General features: G+C 41.4%; 1 long non-coding RNA gene across 3 annotated transcripts; it reads left to right on the top strand.

The window, feature by feature from the left end:
* The first annotated feature begins 13,785 nt into the window (after positions 1-13,785).
* LOC127309067 (uncharacterized) lies at positions 13,786-18,585 on the top strand. 3 transcript variants are annotated; one of them, XR_007856950.2, is made up of 6 exons: positions 13,786-14,273; positions 14,356-14,898; positions 15,805-15,850; positions 16,124-16,354; positions 16,486-16,629; positions 17,847-18,585. It is a non-coding gene; the product is annotated as an uncharacterized lncRNA (long non-coding RNA). The 3 variants fall into 3 exon arrangements; XR_011746357.1 differs by having other exon boundaries at positions 16,124-16,251; XR_011746356.1 differs by lacking the exons at positions 16,486-16,629; positions 17,847-18,585 and having other exon boundaries at positions 13,786-14,255; positions 16,124-16,332.

Consider the following 18,585-nt stretch of genomic DNA (forward strand, 5'->3'; position numbering starts at 1 on the left):
GGCACGATGCCTGTACCGATATTCGTTTCCACGAAGAAACTGCCAAGCCCAACGGGTCTTACAGGAACGGACAAGCCCAACTGCTCTTCTCTCCCAGACCTGTCTCATACTGCTGCCGGGCCAGAACAGCTGCCGTGCATCGGGCCACTAAAAGATAATATGGCTGTTTGGAAAAGAAATTGACCACAAATAGCACGGATCTTGGCACGGAGGTGGACGGCAATGATAGCATGCACTGCAGTTTGGTTACATACGAAAGCTTTTGCCTATATATATATATATATATATATATATATATATATATATATATATATATATATATATATATATATATATATATATATATATATATATATATAGTGTGGATTTGCTATGTTGGTAAGGCGTGGAGGCTGCAATCAGAACCATTCATTTGTCTTGAGATCCGCACCTTTGGCTAGAAAAGGAGCTAGATTCTTTAGTTTCTACAGTTCACTGTATTAAAAAGGCAAAGCATGCAGTTGTCTTTCTTCTTACACGGTACCTAATTAGGCAACCTACTCTGACCTTTACAGCTGCATGCGGTGCAGCCTTTCCACGAAATCCGGGGCAGTCTGGTTGTCTTTTAGCTCCATGCGACATGTCAGTCCGATGAACCCTCACGTGAGTGATGGATGGCTCTCTTGGTGTCTCTGTGAGTGATGGATGGCTCTCTTCGTGTCTCTGTTTGCCGTAACGGAAAATTCAAACTGAATCAACATTTAAAACAACAGCTCTATTATACAGGCTAGGCCCACCATGTGACATAGACTTTGGACACCTACCAGGGCCACACACAGCACCAGAAATTATGTCTATATATGACGATGGCCTAGCACAGCGCTGAAACCAATCAAAACAGAAAAAAAAACAAAGTATGTCTTAATGGTTCATAATACAACACCATATTGTTTGTAACACAAATAGCCAAATAATCAAGTAGATAGCTTACATGCCAAACCAAGTCAGGGTAGCAAAACACATTGCAATTAACAGATGCACCGGCCGGATGCATCAGCTCGTCGCCGTAGACTCTGAATCACCAGGCGCCCCTTGGAATAAATGATGGCAGTTCGCCTGTATTCTCTGATAAAGCATGTCTGCCCTCACATTGCCATTGGGGTCCTGAGCAGGAAAGAGATACATATCAAGTACAAACATGATTTGAGTAGCCTTTAACTAACAAAAAGAATATATATTAATGCCTCAAAAGAGAATATATAATTATATGCATTACCAAAAGAAAAAAACTAGAGTAAATTGATTTAGCTTGAATTAGATATTCAATTAATCGTAAAGAGCTACATGTATAAATAAAAGGTGCATGTGTAGGTAGAGAAAGGTTCGAACCACCCAAAGGAAAAGTGCATACGAGATAGCCATACCAAACTTCAGCACGGTAGAAACATAGAATGTGGCCCAACAGATGAACTAAAGGCACAAATTGAAACAATGTTCATACCATGGTCTGTTTGGTGTGGATAAGATGAGGAAGTAACGATGTTAGAACTCTAAATCCTTGCTTAGAAAAATCTGATGAGGTGCCTGACATAGTGTTAAAAGGTGACTGGCCAAAGACTAATAAAGGACTGATACGTCTCCAACGTATCTATAATTTCTGATGTTCCATGCTTATTTTATGACAATACCTACATGTTTTGTTCACACTTTATGATGATTTTATGCGTTTTCCGGAACTAACCTATTGACAAGATGCCGAAGTGCCAGTTCCTGTTTTCTGCTGTTTTTGGTTTCAGAAATCCTAGTAAGGAAATATTCTCGGAATTGGACGAAATCAACGCCCAGTATCTTATTTTTCCCGGAAGGTTCCAGAGCACCGAAGAAGGGTCAGAGCGGAGCCAGGGGGGCCCCACCCCACAGGGCGGCGCGGCCAAGGCCCTGGGCGCGCCCCCCTATGGTGTGGGTCCACCAGGACCCCTCCGAGGCTGCCCTTCCGCCTACTTAAGGACTCCGTCGCGAAAACCCTAAAAGAATAAGCCATGATACGAGAAAAGTTCCAGAGCCGCTGCCATCGCGAAGCCAAGATTCGGGGGACAGGAGTCTCTGTTCCGGTACGCCGCCGGGACGGGGAAGTGCCCCCGGAAGGCATCTCCATCGACACCACCGCCATCTTCATCGCCGCTGCTGCTTCCCATGATGAGGAGGGAGTAGTTCTCCCTCGAGGCTGAGGGCTCTACCGTAGCTATGTGGTTCATCTCTCTCTTTGTGATCTAGTTGAATATCATCTATGTTCTACTCTAGTGATGTTATTAAAGTAGTCTATTCCTCCTCCATGATGTAATGTTGACAGTGTGTGCATCATGTAGTACTTGGTGTAGGTTATGATTGTGATCTCTTGTAGATTATGAAGTTAACTATTACTATGATAGTATTGATGCGATCTATTCCCCCTTTCATAGCCTGACGGTGACGGTGTGCATGCTATGTTAGTACTCGGTATAATTGCAATGGTCTATCATGCACTCTAAGGTTACTTAAATATGAACTCCGAATGTTGTGGAGCTTGTTAACTCCGGCTTGAGGGAGCTCTTGTAGCCCTACGCAATGAATGGTGTTTGTTATCCAACAAGAGAGTGTTGAGTAGTTTCAGTTATGTGATCAATGTTGAGAGTGTCCACTAGTGAAAGTAGGATCCCTAGGCCTTATTTTCGAACATCGAATCTCCGTTTATTTACTGTTCCACTGCATGTTTACTCGCTGCCATCTTTATTTCAGATTGCTATTACCACTCATATTCATCCATATTACTTGTATTTCACGATCTCTTCGCCGAACTAGTGCACCTATACATCTGACAAGTGTATTAGGTGTGTTGGGGACACAAGAGACTTCTTGTATCGTGATTGCAGGGTTGCTTGAGAGGGATATCTTTGACCTCTACCTCCCTGAGTTCGATAAACCTTGGGTGATTCACTTAAGGGAAACTTGCTGCTGTTCTACAAACCTCTGCTCTTGGAGGCCCAACACTGTCTACAGGAATAGAAGCGTGCGTAGATATCAAGCTATTTTCTGGCGCCGTTGCCGGGGAGGTAAGGTAAAAGGTATTCACATCCTCCGACTACTAAGCTATTTCCTAGCACTGTTGCCGGTGTGTGAGTGCTCGAAGCTATTTCTTTTAGATCCTGCAATTGCATCTTTTTGTTTCTTGTTTACACTAGTTAGGCATAGTGGAAAACAACTGTGAGCTTTTTAATCTATTTCCTGAGTTAAGACATGGATTGTTTGATGCGAAAATTAAAAAAACCTATGGAACCTTATTTGCATGCTAGTAGCAATGATATTAGTATGAACGCTTTGAACACCATTGTTGCTAATGCTATGGAAAATTCTAAGCTTGGGGAAGCTGGTTTTGATGAGCATGATATTTTTAGTCCCCCAAGCATGGAGGAGAAAATTTACTTTGATGATACTTTGCCTCCCATTTATGATGATTATAATGATAGTGATATTTTGGTGCCACCTACTATGGATGATAAAGTTTATTATGATTATACTATGCCTCTTATATTTGATGATGAGAATAATAATGATAGCTACTTTGTTGAATTTGCTCCCACTACAATTAATAAGAATGACTATGCTTATGTTGGGAGTAGCAATTATTTTATGCATGAGACTCATGATAAGAATGCTTTATGTGATAGTTATATTGTTGAGTTTGTTCATGATGCTACTGGAAATTATTATGAGAGAGGAAAATATGGTTGTAGAAATTTTCATGTTACTAAAACACCTCTCTTTTTGCTGAAAATCTTGAAGTTGCGCTTGTCTTGTTTTCCTATGCTTGTTGCGTTATGCTTACATGACTTGTTTATTTACAAGATTCATTTTCATAGGAAGTGGGTTAGGCTTAAATTTGTTTCATACTTGCTTTTTGATGCTCTCTTTGCTTCAACTCTCATCCTTATGTGAGCATCATTAAAATTACTGAGCCCATCTTAATGGCTATAAAGAAAGCACTTCTTGGGAGATAACCCATGTTTTTATTTTGCTACTGTTTTGTTGTGTCTTGGAAGTTGTTACTACTGTAGCAACCTCTCCTTATCTTTATTTTATTGCATTGTTGTGCCAAGTAAAGTCTTTGATAGTAAGGTTGATACTAGATTTGGATTACTGCGCAGAAACAAATTTCTGTCTGTCACGAAATTGAGTCGCCCCGTCTGTAGGTAACTCAGACAAATATGCCAATTTACGTGCGTGATCCTCAGATATGTACGCAACTTTCATTCAATTTGAGCATTTTCATCTGAGCAAGATAAGTGCCTCGAAAAAATTCGTCTTTACGTACTATTCTGTTTTGACAGATTCTGCCTTTTATTTCGCATTGCCTGTTTTGCTATGTTTGATGGATTTCTTTGTTCTATTAACTTTCAGTAGCTTTGTGCAATGTCCAGAAGTGTTAAGAATGATTATGTCACCTCTGAATATGTGAATTTTTGATTATGCACTAACCCTCTAATGAGTTTGTTTTTAGTTTGGTGTGGAGGAAGTTTTCAAGGATCAAGAGAGGAGGATGATATAATATGATCAAGAAGAGTGAAAAGTCTAAGCTTGGGGATGCCCCCGTGGTTCATCCCTGCATATTTCAAGAAGACTCAAGCATCTAAGCTTGGGGATGCCCAAGGCATCCCCTTCTTCATCAACAACTTATCAGGTCACCTCTAGTGAAACTATATTTTTATTCCGTCACATCTTATGTGCTTTACTTGGAGCGTCTGTGTGCTTTTATTTTCGTTTTGTTATTTTCATTCTCTGAATAAATTCATGCTTGTGTGGGAGAGAGACACGCTCCGCTTGTTCATATGAACACTGGTGTTCTTAGCTTTACTTTTAATGTTCATGGCGAAGGTTGAAACTACTTCGTTCATTGCTATTTGGTTGGAAACAGAAAATGCTTCATGTGGTAATTGGTATATTGTCTTGAATAATTTGATACTTGGCAATTGTTGTGCTCAAATAGATCATGTTTAAGCTCTTGCATCATGTACTTTGCACCCTTTAATGAAGAACTACCATAGAGCTTGTTGAAATTTGGTTTGCATGATTGGTCTCTCTAAAGTCTAGATATTTTCTGGTTGAGGTGTTTGAACAACAAGGAAGACAGTGTAGAGTCTTATAATGCTTGCAATATGTTCTTATGTAAGTTTTGCTGTACCGGTTCATGCTTGTGTTTACTTCAAACAACCTTGCTAGCCAAAGCCTTGTACTGAGAGGGAATGCTTCTCGTGCATCCAAAATTCTTGAGCCAAAAACTATGCCATTTGTGTTCACCATACCTACCTACTACATGGTATTTCTCTGCCATTCCAAAGTAAATTGCTTGAGTGCTACCTTTAAAATTCCATTCCTTGCCTTTGCAATATATAGCTCATGGGAAAGTAGCTTAAAAACTATTGTGGTAAAGAATATGTCGCTATGTATCTTATTTCTTATAAGTTGCTTGTTGAGCGGTAACCATGTTTCTGGGGACGCCATCAACTTTTGTTGAATATCATGTGGGTTGCTATGCATGTTCGTCTTGTCTGAAGTAAGGGTGATTTGCCATGAGTTGTATGGTTTGAGTATGCATATTGTTAGAGAAGAACATTGGGCCGCTAACCAAAGCCATGTATCATGGTGGAAGTTTCAGTTTGGACATTAATCCTCAATCTCTTATGAGAATATTATCTGTTGTTGAATGCTTAAGCATTAAAAGAGGCGTCCATTATCTGTTGTCTATGTTGTCCCGGTATGGATGTCTAAATTGAGAATAATCAAAAGTGAGAAATCCAATGTGAACTTTCTCCTTAGACCTTTGTACAGGCGGCATAGAGGTACCCCTTTGTGACACTTGGTTGAAACATATGTTATGCAATGAGAATCCATGGAAATCCAAGCTAATTAGGACAAGGTGCGAGCACTATTGGTGTACTATGCATGAGGCTTGCAACTTATAAGATGTCTTATGCATAACACATATGATTTATTACTACCGTTGACAAAATTGTTTCTATGTTTTCAAAATAAAAGCTCTAGCACAAAAATAGTAATCCATGCTTCCCTCTGCGAAGGGCCTTTCTTTTACTTTATGTTGAGTCAGTTTACCTACTTCCTTCCATCTTAGAAGCAAACACTTGTGTTAACTATGCATTGATTCTTACATACTTGCTTATTTGCATTCATCATATTACTTTATGTTGACAATTATCCATGAGATATACATGTTGAAGTTGAAAGCAACCGCTGAAACTTATATCTTCCTTTGTGTTGCTTCAATGCTTTTACTTTGAATCTATTGCTTTATGAGTTAACTCTTATGCAAGTCTTATTGATGCTTGTCTTGAAAGTACTATTCATGAAAAGTCTTTGCTATATGATTCAGTTGTTTAGTCATTGTCTTTACCATTGCTTTGAATCACTGCATTCATCTCATATGCTTTGCAATAGTATGATCAAGATTATGTAAGTAGCATGTCACTTCAGAAATTATTCTTGTTATCATTTACCTACTCGAGGGCGAGTAGGAACTAAGCTTGGGGATGCTGATACGTCTCCAACGTATCTATAATTTCTGATGTTCCATGCTTGTTTTATGACAATACCTACATGTTTTGTTCACACTTTATGATGAATTTATGCGTTTTCCGGAACTAACCTATTGACAAGATGCCGAAGTGCCAGTTCCTGTTTTCTGCTATTTTTGGTTTCAGAAATCCTAGTAAGGAAATATTCTCGGAATTGGACGAAATCAACGCCCAGTATCTTATTTTTCCCGGAAGGTTCCAGAGCACCGAAGAAGGGCCAGAGCGGAGCCAGGGGAGCCCCACCCCACAGGGCGGCGCGACCAAGGCCCTGGGCGCGCCCCCCTATGGTGTGGGTCCACCAGGACCCCTCCGAGGCTGCCCTTCCGCCTACTTAAGGACTCCATCGCGAAAACCCTAAAAGAATAAGCCACGATACGAGAAAAGTTCCAGAGCCGCCGCCATCGCGAAGCCAAGATTCGGGGGACAGGAGTCTCTGTTCCGGTACGCCGCCGGGACGGGGAAGTGCCCCCGAAAGGCATCTCCATCGACACCACCGCCATCTTCATCGCCGCTGCTGCTTCCCATGATGAGGAGGGAGTAGTTCTCCCTCGAGGCTGAGGGCTCTACCGTAGCTATGTGGTTCATCTCTCTCTTTGTGATCTAGTTGAATATCATCTATGTTCTACTCTAGTGATGTTATTAAAGTAGTCTATTCCTCCTCCATGATGTAATGTTGACAGTGTGTGCATCATGTAGTACTTGGTGTAGGTTATGATTGTGATCTCTTGTAGATTATGAAGTTAACTATTACTATGATAGTATTGATGCGATCTATTCCCCCTTTCATAGCCTGACGGTGACGGTGTGCATGCTATGTTAGTACTCGGTATAATTGCAATGGTCTATCATGCACTCTAAGGTTACTTAAATATGAACTCCGAATGTTGTGGAGCTTGTTAACTCCGGCTTGAGGGAGCTCTTGTAGCCCTACGCAATGAATGGTGTTTGTTATCCAACAAGAGAGTGTAGAGTAGTTTCAGTTATGTGATCAATGTTGAGAGTGTCCACTAGTGAAAGTAGGATCCCTAGGCCTTATTTCCGAACATCGAATCTCCGTTTATTTACTGTTCCACTGCATGTTTACTCGCTGCCATCTTTATTTCAGATTGCTATTACCACTCATATTCATCCATATTACTTGTATTTCACTATCTCTTCGCCGAACTAGTGCACCTATACATCTGACAAGTGTATTAGGTGTGTTGGGGACACAAGAGACTTCTTGTATCGTGATTGCAGGGTTGCTTGAGAGGGATATCTTTGACCTCTACCTCCCTGAGTTCGATAAACCTTGGGTGATTCACTTAAGGGAAACTTGCTGCTGTTCTACAAACCTCTGCTCTTGGAGGCCCAACACTGTCTACAGAAATAGAAGCGTGCGTAGACATCAAGGACTTTCAAAACAAAGCTTGATTCCTATGGCTCAAAATGAAGAATTTTCTCCTACCCATGCCTTATAGACTAGTTGCATCCATTTATTTTGGATCAAACAATCAACTAAAGTTTGCTAAGAAATTCAACAACTACATGATTTGCTCCACGATGAGACCATTCGAAATATTTCAGTGCCTATTCAAAATCACAAATGGTGCCACTTCACATAAGAAAATCATATTGAGGAGATAGTGTGTTCTGCAAATGGTTCCATACATACATTCTAATGGTGCGCGTACAATCATATTAAGGAGATCTACCTGTGAACATGTCCATTTAGCTTGCATTCCAGCTCCAGCTCACTTCTATCCAAACAGCTTAAAAGCAAATTTTAATCTATTTTACTACCAAAGAAATCCTGCAGATGCATGATAACACAAGTAAATGTTTTACCTTAATTGATCAACAGATAGTAGTCAAACCATAGATAAATATGCTAACATATGCCATCAGAATGGGGTATGATATATAAAAAGAGCCACACGTGGTAGGGAACGGTGCGTGAGAAAAATGAAAACGGTGCTAGGTAACAACCAAAAGGGTTCCTTGGGGGTGCAAAATTTTATCATTTCCTTAAGCATCAGTATGTTTTTGTTTGTGAGGAGGGTGCTTGAACCCTAAATAATATCCTTGTATCACAAGTATTATGAGAATATTTTATCGAATTAGTTACTTTTGTATGACTTATATAACCAACTTTGTTTCTTCTCCAAATTAAAATCCGGGAACAAAAGTACTTAGGTATTCGTATACAATTTATAAAAGAGCCAACCACCCAAAACAAAAGGAGCCTGTTCATTGGCTTGAACGGTGCTCGGCACATATCTAATGGGTGCCCTCTTTAAAGTGAAGAGTAAACTGAGACAAAACTTCCATTCTGTTGATATGTTTGAATGTCAGCAACTTAGATTTCACATTAACGAACAGTTGAATGAACAAGATATCCAACTCACAAATCTGGGAAACAAAGGGACATTAAATCTTTCTTCAGAACCAGTCATCTAATCTGATAGAATTCCAATAGCAAATGTGCCAAGAAAAAGGCGACACAATGGCAAGAAAATAAATCAAGGACAGGTTGCGCTAATCTCAAAGGTGCATGTGTATGTACCAAAATGTTCAAACCACACATATCAAAACTGCAAGATGTGAATATTGCGCCGCAAACAAGGATTACACAGTTCAAAATGCTACTGGAGGGGTAAGAAAATTCTTCGTTATTTTTCACACATGATATACTATACAACATTTAGTGCAAATGTCTAAATTGTTTCTCAAACAGAACACATAGAAGTAGAATATTTTAGTCACTGAAAGTGTACATCCCAGTAGGTCAAATTTCCTGGCTAGCGGAGGTTGTCAACAAGAGGGAGGCGTGTCGGTGAGGAGGTTGCTAATGGTGGGGGGCTAGGACCTCGCACCAGCTTTTTGAGGATCTGAAATAAGCAGATATACAAAAATGGGACTTGAGCATCAACATAGCAGAGAAGAACAAAAGATCTCAACACACGTTGACGCATAATACCAATTTGAACATTAGCTCCCCACATCATAAGCACTAAATCCATTTTGGAATATTGGATAAACGCAAGTATTTGCAGTACAAAGTTCATCCAGAATTAGTATGGAGATACTACAACATGCACAAAAAATCTTGTGACACTCAAAGGCTCTACGGGCTATGATAGTGAACATTGGTCAGACGCACCCCTTTTGCTCTATCCAAACCCCTGTACTGGATATCAAATGCATGTGGTAGGATTTTGCTCTCTGAATGCCAGATTGGTACATTACAAACACAAGAAACGGAATACGCACACAATCAATCCTAAGCTCCTACACTGGATCTATGATGCATGAGAAAAATGGTGACTAGGGGCACGCGATGCAGCATCAGACTCCAGTCTTTCTTCGTCAGTTAAACCTTCAGATTTGCAACATCACGCTCCGAATGAAGAAGAGAAGAACACACTATGCAACATCGTACTTTGAATGTCGTAAGTGTCCAAAAATTCGTAAAACATACACCCAACAATTGATAAGTGCCTACAGAAGGACACACAAATAAATCTTGAAAGGGCACTTAGTAAAATGTGAGCTTAACAGTATACAAACGTTGGATTGTGGTTTACCTGGCATGCAAACTTTGGATTGTATGTGTTAGTTTAGAATACGTGGTGTCAAACCAAATACTAGAAAAAATTTACACAAGAGCAGCTACCGACCAGCACTGTCAGGCTGATGCCATAGATAACGCAAGCTCGAGTGAAATTAGAAAGATCTATATTGCAAAAATTCTCGCTTCTTCTTAGAAATAAACCGATCCCGTCTACACTCCTATATTGTAAACAAAAATGGCAATATCTGCCAGTACTAGTTTTCAGTTTTCACTTCTATCAAAGTTAGTGCAGCAGGTTAAGCAGATAGGACCTGACAAACTGTGTGTCCCCTAGACTGATTCTATACTGTAGGAGTATGATAAACTTTTGTGTCAATGCGTAGAGAGCGGTACTAGTAGTGATCAATTGTTACTTTGATTTTCTGGGTGCTGATTATACTCTTCTTACTCTAAACAGCACAGTACTGATATCCCATGTGGTACTGACCCTAAACAACACATTAGCTAGGGTACAGAGCAGCCCTCAACAAGCTACATACATGGTGTCATTAAATCGCTGCAAGCCTGCAAGGGTGAGTTGAATGTTGAAACAGATATCAAGAACAGATCGTACCTCGACTGCTAGACCGACTGGAAGACCGCATTTCCACAATGGCCGGAAAACTTCAATTTGCAGCAGTTGCTTGTAAAGAAGGAAAATTAACCCTGAAGAGACAGAAGAAAAGAAAAGTGTTTAAATCATGGGTGCAAAGGATGGGTACAGGTTACCTGCCGAGCAAGGAGAAGCAGGGGAACCAAATCCGGCACGGCAAGAACTCAGCTCAACTCAGGGGAGAAGACGAGTGGCGGACGCCCCTTCTTCTATCTTCTTCAGACCTCTGCCTCCTAGGGCGGCAGTGGAGGCCCGGGATCGCGTCGTTTCCTAGGGCGACGAGCTCCAGGCTCCAGCCCCTCATGGCCTCCTACCCCGCGCCATGGCAGCCCTCTCCCTGGCCGTCCGCATCGCGAGATGAAGGTGAGAGGAGGCGCAGCTTGCTGCAGATGCAACGGTGCCATCACCTTCCTTGGCGATTCAGCCCCTCCTTCTCCACCTAGTGCCGCGGCGGGAGGCCATACGGTGGCCGGGGAGACAGCTCCGTTGTGCAGCTCCCGCTGGACAAGAAAGCACAAGGAAGGAGGACCGTCGGCGGCGTTAGAGGAAGGCATGAGAGGTTAGGTCGAGGGTTGATCTGGATCGTGAGGATCAGAACGAGAGAGACGATGGCAGCGATTTGGGATGAACCAAGAGAGAGAGGGGTGGGTTGCCTCGACCGGGGTTCGCTGCAATCACGGATAAAACGGGATAAACGGGATCCATGGGAATTGAGGAGTCTAAAACGGGAGAAGAGATGGGTGCCGAAACTTTCGCTAACTGGGCACTCAAGCGAAGCTCTCACGAGACTCTGGAGAGGGATTCTCGGGCAGAGCGCTATGAAAGGGGGCAGGCCTAGCGTTGGCCACTGCAGAAAACGGGTCCTAACTCGGTCTAAAGAGGAAATCTCAAACACCTCCACTAAATAGAGAAAAGTATAGTGGGAAAGTTTGGACCAACCCATAATGGGAATCTCAAAGCAGCATCAACCGTGATGATTGCAACCACCATGGAGACACAAAATAGAAAAGCTTTTCTATATATATATATATATATCCTGGGCACCACGAATCATAAAAGGAAACCTGCGCAGCAAACTGGGAAGTGATTTATCTCTGTTTCTGATAATTGGAAAGTGCATTCTCTCTCCTGTTGATATTTGGAAAGTGATTTTCTCTCCTTTATACACCTATGATGCAATCTGGCACCCACGATGTAATTGTACGGTCATGATGTATGGTGCCTGGGCACCATGGTGCCCCAATTGAGCTTCCTATTATCACCGTTGGATGCTACCTAGGAGATTCGCTCTGGTCAAACAACAGACTGATTAGCGAGAACATCAACAAATGTAATCAATAGCTAATACGCTCTACGATTCCATTTAGTAGTGTCGACTCGGAGCTGGCAGAGCCGCAGAACCGTGCTGACCAAAATCGTATGTATGCTAGAAAATATAGCTGGAGATTCTTCCCTGCTATAAAAAGCTGGATCCAGATTCTATGCTAAAAAATCCATACTAAAAAGTGTAATAAAGGAAAGAGCTCATCCAGCCATACACTAGTGTCCCTTGGGTGACTCAAAGGTCAATCCATCGTAGCTTTCCTATCTGCCACGAGCTCATCCAGCCACACCAAAGTATGAAGCTAACTTTACACAGGAAAGAAGCATTCGACCCTTGAGCTCGCTGCCTACTGATGACTATTTTTTGTTACTTTCTATGGTAAAATATGTCTAGATAGATCTATTTTTTAAAAAAAATTAAACCAAAGAGAGTATCTTGTTTTCTGTACGATCTAAAATTATCACTGTAATTAACTAGTAAAGAAAACACACATGAAAATAGTGCTAAAGAAAGGCACTTTTCCAGCGAAAAAAGAAAAGAAACCGCAGATATACTTCTATTAGAAAGTAAGAAACGATCAGGTGGAATCGGTAGAGGAGAAAGCAAACTGCTCTCTATTTTTTTCTTCCTTTATCAATACCTGGAGGTGCACCGTATGTACGTCTGAGCAAAGTGCAGCCTTATTTTTTACTCTCCATTAAATAATTGATGACTTTTAATTTTCTTACGGTTGAGCATAGTTTTTTTCTTGTCTTTTTTTGACTACATGCATGATTCACCATAACATCAAGGTGGTTTGTAGATCGCTGATATCGACTGTAATGATCGGAATCCTTTTTCGCCAGCTCGGTTACTTTTTCCCACTAGTATATGGAGTGCTAGAGCTCTAGTGTGGGCTTGTCTCTAGGTATTTCTTTTACAAATCCCATAAAAATAAAGGTTTCCAAATAGCTAACATAAGATGGCCAAAGCAACACTGCAAAATTAGAATCATCTCATCGAGAAAAGATTCAACAGATTATAGTATTAGTCTTGTTTGAAATGTATTTTTACGTGGAGTTCGAAAGGTCAAACAATTTATAAATCAAACTTTGCATTCCAAATATGTATGAGTTTAATATTTCAAAGGAAAACATTAAATGAATGGTTGATTTAGAGGGAGTGGTGGGGTATAAAAACAATTAGCATTCTCTCACGTGATAATTTCTTTTCCCTAACAAAGATTCTTCTCTCTCTCCTCACTTTATCCAATTGCAAAGATTCCATGCATACTTTTGGTGCATGCCCTAAACAACAACTAGCAGATACTAGGGTGTTTAGTGACACTAACATGGTCAATAAGTGGTGGCATGAAGGGAATTCGGCACGAATCTGGAGATCAGAATGGATGGCCCTAAAGTGCAGGGTAGCTACCCTCCATTGTAGAAAATCCACACCCTAAGCTATTCTACACCCGGGTCGGTCGTGTTAGCCGGTACCGCACACGATTGCCTCTAAGCTGGTTGGTGTGATGTTCCGCACCATACCACCCGTTGTAATTGTGCTTTTTTTCTTTTACCTCGGCGGTTTCTTTTCTAACTCACGGTTGTGGCCTCGTGTGATTTGGGAGCTAGCCCACCAGTCCACTACCCAGCCGCACCGTTTTTTGTCCTGGGTTAGTCTGTCCGGCGGCGAGCGGTTCGAAGTCGAATCCAGACGCGGCGGCGGCGGGTGTGCGTCCGGCGTCGAGCGGCTGAGTGGCGGCGAGCAGCGGCTGGACTCTGCCGACCGTGTCCTCGGCAGCGTTGTGGTTGGCCGGTTGAATCGGCGTCAATCTCGGTGCGGGGTCTTGCGGCATCCTGGTCAGGCAGAGCGGGTGTCCTAGATGCGACGGCATCGGCTTCGTGGTTGGGCAGCGCGACGGGCCATGTATGTGGGCTGCATCGGCATCATGGTGAGTGGCGTGCGGTGCTGCAGGTGGCATCTGCATCTTGACGAGCGGCGGGCGGCCTCAGCCTTACTGTGGGTCTTTTCATGGCGACGGCGTGTAGCCTGGCAGCGCTGGGTGGCATCGCCATTGTGGTGAGCGGCAGTTCTTATCGGCACTGCTACGGGCGGAGCTCTCTGGTGGTTTTTGATGTCAGTGTACGTTGAACGTTCACGGTAGATCCTCTGTTTCTTCTTCAGAATATTTGGCTTAAATCGTTCTCTGTTATTCTACAAACTCTGTTTCTCTCCCATCCAGGCGTGGTGCTGGCGAAGACCTACGGAGGCTTCTTCTGGCAGTGAGCACCTGAGCTGTGACCAACGACGTTGGTGTGGTTTCATCTCTTGCTCTCCTTAGATCAGGTGATACTGACACACTTCTGATTGTTTCCTGCCCATCTTGACATTGCTCGCTATATATGTGTTCCAAATCTGAATTGGTACTTCTTTCTCTTATTTCATATGATTGCATGTGCACCAAAACATGTGTAGATATAAGGATATAATTGCTTTATTACGCAATGTACTGACGAAAATTCATCAAATAATTTGGCATGACATTTTTTGAGCTAACAAATGCAACTCGTGATACACTACCAATGTCCTGAATATTTGTTGCTTGGGAAGAAAGAGGCAGGGCAACACCTTGCACGGCTGCAGCACCAACAGTGTATGGGAGGCCAAAACAAACAGGTTCAAGGCAAACTTCTAAACATCAGCCAAGAGGAACATGTCCAACAGTATAGGAGAGACAATAAGGTGCTACTATCAGAATTAGGAGAACAAGAGCTGAAGCCTAAAGGTGAATCCACAACTTCAGTATTTTTATACCTCGTGCCAGTTTAAGTGTATATCTTGTATGTTCCGTGTGTTTATAATCAGACCAGTGTAATATGTCGGAAGAATATCTTGAAGAAAAAATCGTTGTTCATGTACTGCATTGTCACACCATCTTGATTTGAGTTGATCTAGCTTTTGGATGATCCATCTTATAACTTATATGGAGTATATTTTGCAATTGCCCAGCGAGTAGCTCATCAAGTAGGGCACCTTAATTACTGATGGTTGTGTTTAAGTCACCAATATACACAGTTTAGTGTTGTATTTAGTTATTCTATGGCATGCATTAGCACTACCCCGTATTTAGTGTTACTGATTTAAGTCATCCAAACTGTGTTGGGAGGCTCCTTGGAGATGTAATTTACTTTTTTCAATCATGTGCATGTTTACTGATATTAGTTGACCACAGCCGGCGAACGGTACTTCTTTCTTCGCCCCTGGTACTCCTCAGCACAACCCCATTTCTGCCAATTTGGTTGATTAAGTGACAATTTTTTCTAAAATTGTGCATCATCTTTGCTTTGTAATTGTTAAATTTTACTCGACGTAATTACTTTATGCTGTAAAATGAATATTGAGATAAGTAATTATGCATCTTATTTAAGTAATTATGCATCTTTTTTAATTTGTTGGCTGCAATCATATCTCCAATCTAGTGCTACTGGGCATAATCAACTAGGTTCTATGTGGACGTAATGAAAAATGCTCTCATATTCAACCCAATGATTCTTTATCAACTGAGTCACTATCTTTTATCTAACATAAATCAGAAATAAATACAATTCATGTAATTGGGTAAACATATCATGTGATTAATGAGTTCAATGCTAGGAAACTATATGACCTGAATATATTAAGGTTGTTACAGGGAATCACCTCTTCATGGTCATTCTGGCGGAACATTTGTACTTCAGGTAAAGAAAAAACACTAATATAAATTTCATGTTCCACAGCTAAAGATGATTATGTTACTGTTGTAAGATTGTTCCTCTATATGCATGTTCTTATTATTGATTTCCTTGTCAAGTTCGCTTTAACAGTCACACTAAGCTGGCAGTGGCAGCTGTGGTTGGTACCAGTAGGTCTTGCTCTTTTGGTGAAAGTCTGTTCTGTTAATAAAATTTAATGGCTCTTTGTATGATTGGAAGATGTGAGGTGCATGATGTGTTTTCCGTTTCATTGTGCAGCTAGCCATCGGCATGCTGGGGAAATCATGTCATTGATCCGGATATTCCTTTCTCGGTCGTTGATCCAGATAGTCCCTTCTCGAATATGTTTTCCACGTTGTTGCCTTGTTGGGCATGGAAGAAACAGGGTATACTTATCATTGTATTGAACCACTGACTGCTCCACATCTTCCCCTCCATTGAATATCAAATTAATTCCATTTTGTGCATCTGCTCATATGAAGGAAGAAGGTTACAGCTTTATTATTTTGTTATTTCTTTTCTTTGGGCACATCCGAATTATTATTCTGTAATTAGTGATGTCTGATATATTTTCACGTGTATTAATCGAATGCCGACTTCATATGTACATGTCTTCACAGATTCACTAGCGAGATCCACTTATACAGAAGGGGAAATTTTATATCACGGGCATCCTATTTATATCATTGTCTGCCCACCCAGCCTGTGATCTATGGCGCATGAGCCTGCCGGCAGCTGGTGATCTAGTAATTGCGGCACGTAAGGTATGGCATGGTGAGCTTCTATATCATTTCCTGCCTCATATGTGTATATGTTTGTGTGCTCAATCTGGTGATGATGAAGCCAGATTTACACTTCAGCTGTTTATTTTGCACCCAACATATTTTTCCAATGGTACATTTCATAAATTTATGTTTTGTATATTAATAATTACGTTCATATTCACTCACAACAACAAAAAAGTCGACATAAAAAACGCAATATCGCTACCTTGAGGCCATCCGTGTTTGCTTGCATGCCGGTCCATGTCCACTGGTAGAAAAAAGGGGCTTTAGTCCCGGTTGGTAACAGGCTTTAGTCCCGGTTGCGCAACCAGGACTAATTATGCGAGACTAAAGGCCCCCCCTTTAGTCGCGGTTGCTTACGAACCGCGACTAAAGGCTCATCCACGTGGGCGGCAGGCGTCCGTCGGGGCGGAGGACCTTTAGTCGCGGTTAGCCAGACCAACCGGGACTAAAGGTCTCCGCAGGTTTAGGGTTTTTACCCCCCTAAATCTGGTTTCTTTTTGTTGTGTTTTATTTCTTTATATTTTATTTTGTTTTTTATTTTAATTTCAAAGAAGTTTCAGTACACATATTCTACGCTACTATATACACGTTACACGTTGATGCATATGAATGTACAATTTCAAACAAGTTTGAAATTTCAAACAAGAAGAATTCAAGAGGAATATATAATATTCAATCTCGGGTGACCATATACAACTTCAAACAAGTTTCCATATACAATTTACGGCAGCAGACGATTCTTAGTCCTTGTAATAGTGTTCTCCAGTAGGATGGAGGACTTCCCTCATCAAAAATCCCGCCAATTCCTCTTGAATTGGTCGGAAGCGAGCTTCTGGATTAAGCTTCTTCCGCAAGTCATTCCTCCGCAAGTTGATATCCTGAGCCCTCCGCTCAGAGGTGTGTCCCCGGATGAACTCACAAATATAGTATCCACATAGATTGCTCCCCGGTGGCTGAGTATACACATTAGCTAACCTTCTAAATGTTAGCTCATCTTTGAATTCACCGGTTATGTCTTCTTTGAACCGTTTCCAAACCCTACAGGGCAAAGAAATTAAATGAACAAGGGAGTTATTAGTTACTTGATATCAGGAAATGAAGGAAAGATGCCGATATAGTGCGCAAATGATTGAAAATAATTACTTTTGCAGCATTAATCTTATGCCGATCCAATGCTTTGGTTCCATATTCAGAGAGTCCATGACGAGAACTTTGGAGCTATCAAACTGAATTATTAGCAGAATCCAGTGGAACCTGCGGACACACGTTACATGCACAGTCATGCATAAGTACTCATCGATTAAACATAACATGGAGTAAACAAAAGAGAATATGCACAAGACAGAAACACTCACCCAAAAAGGTAAGGAAATAGAATTTCACTTTTGAGTTCCTGCTTTGTAAGAAACTCGTACAGGTCTTTCTCCACGTCTTGGGGGTGTTTTTCTAACACATATTCATTAATGATATGTGGGTCAATGAACCCAACATCAAGGATGTTCTTTTTTCTGCATTCCCCAAGCTTCATTCTGCATAATAGCGTACACAAGAATATAGTTAGGACAATATAGTGCAGGCAATGAACGAGATGATGTAGAGATTTAATTATAGAAATAATTCACTTACAGAACGTAGCAACTCAGGATAGATTTGTCGAGCTCCCGCAGATTGAACAACTGGAACAATTCACTCATATGAACTTGTACACAGTACTCTTTGAAGTGGTGCTTCTCTCTAACTTTCGTATAAATATATTCTTCGTCGGGCGCCTTATTTTTTATGAAATTCTTGTACCAGCGTAGCAGGCCTCGCATTTGTGTTGGTAGACTTGCTTCCTGCGCAGGCTCGACGAGAGGCCCATTCCGCACATATGTAAATGCTACCTCACTTACTGGCCCATCCTCAAGGCCTAACAATGCACGAAGAGTCATA

Source organism: Lolium perenne, chromosome 6 (assembly GCF_019359855.2).
Source record: "Lolium perenne isolate Kyuss_39 chromosome 6, Kyuss_2.0, whole genome shotgun sequence".
NCBI classification, from domain to species: Eukaryota; Viridiplantae; Streptophyta; class Magnoliopsida; order Poales; family Poaceae; genus Lolium; species Lolium perenne.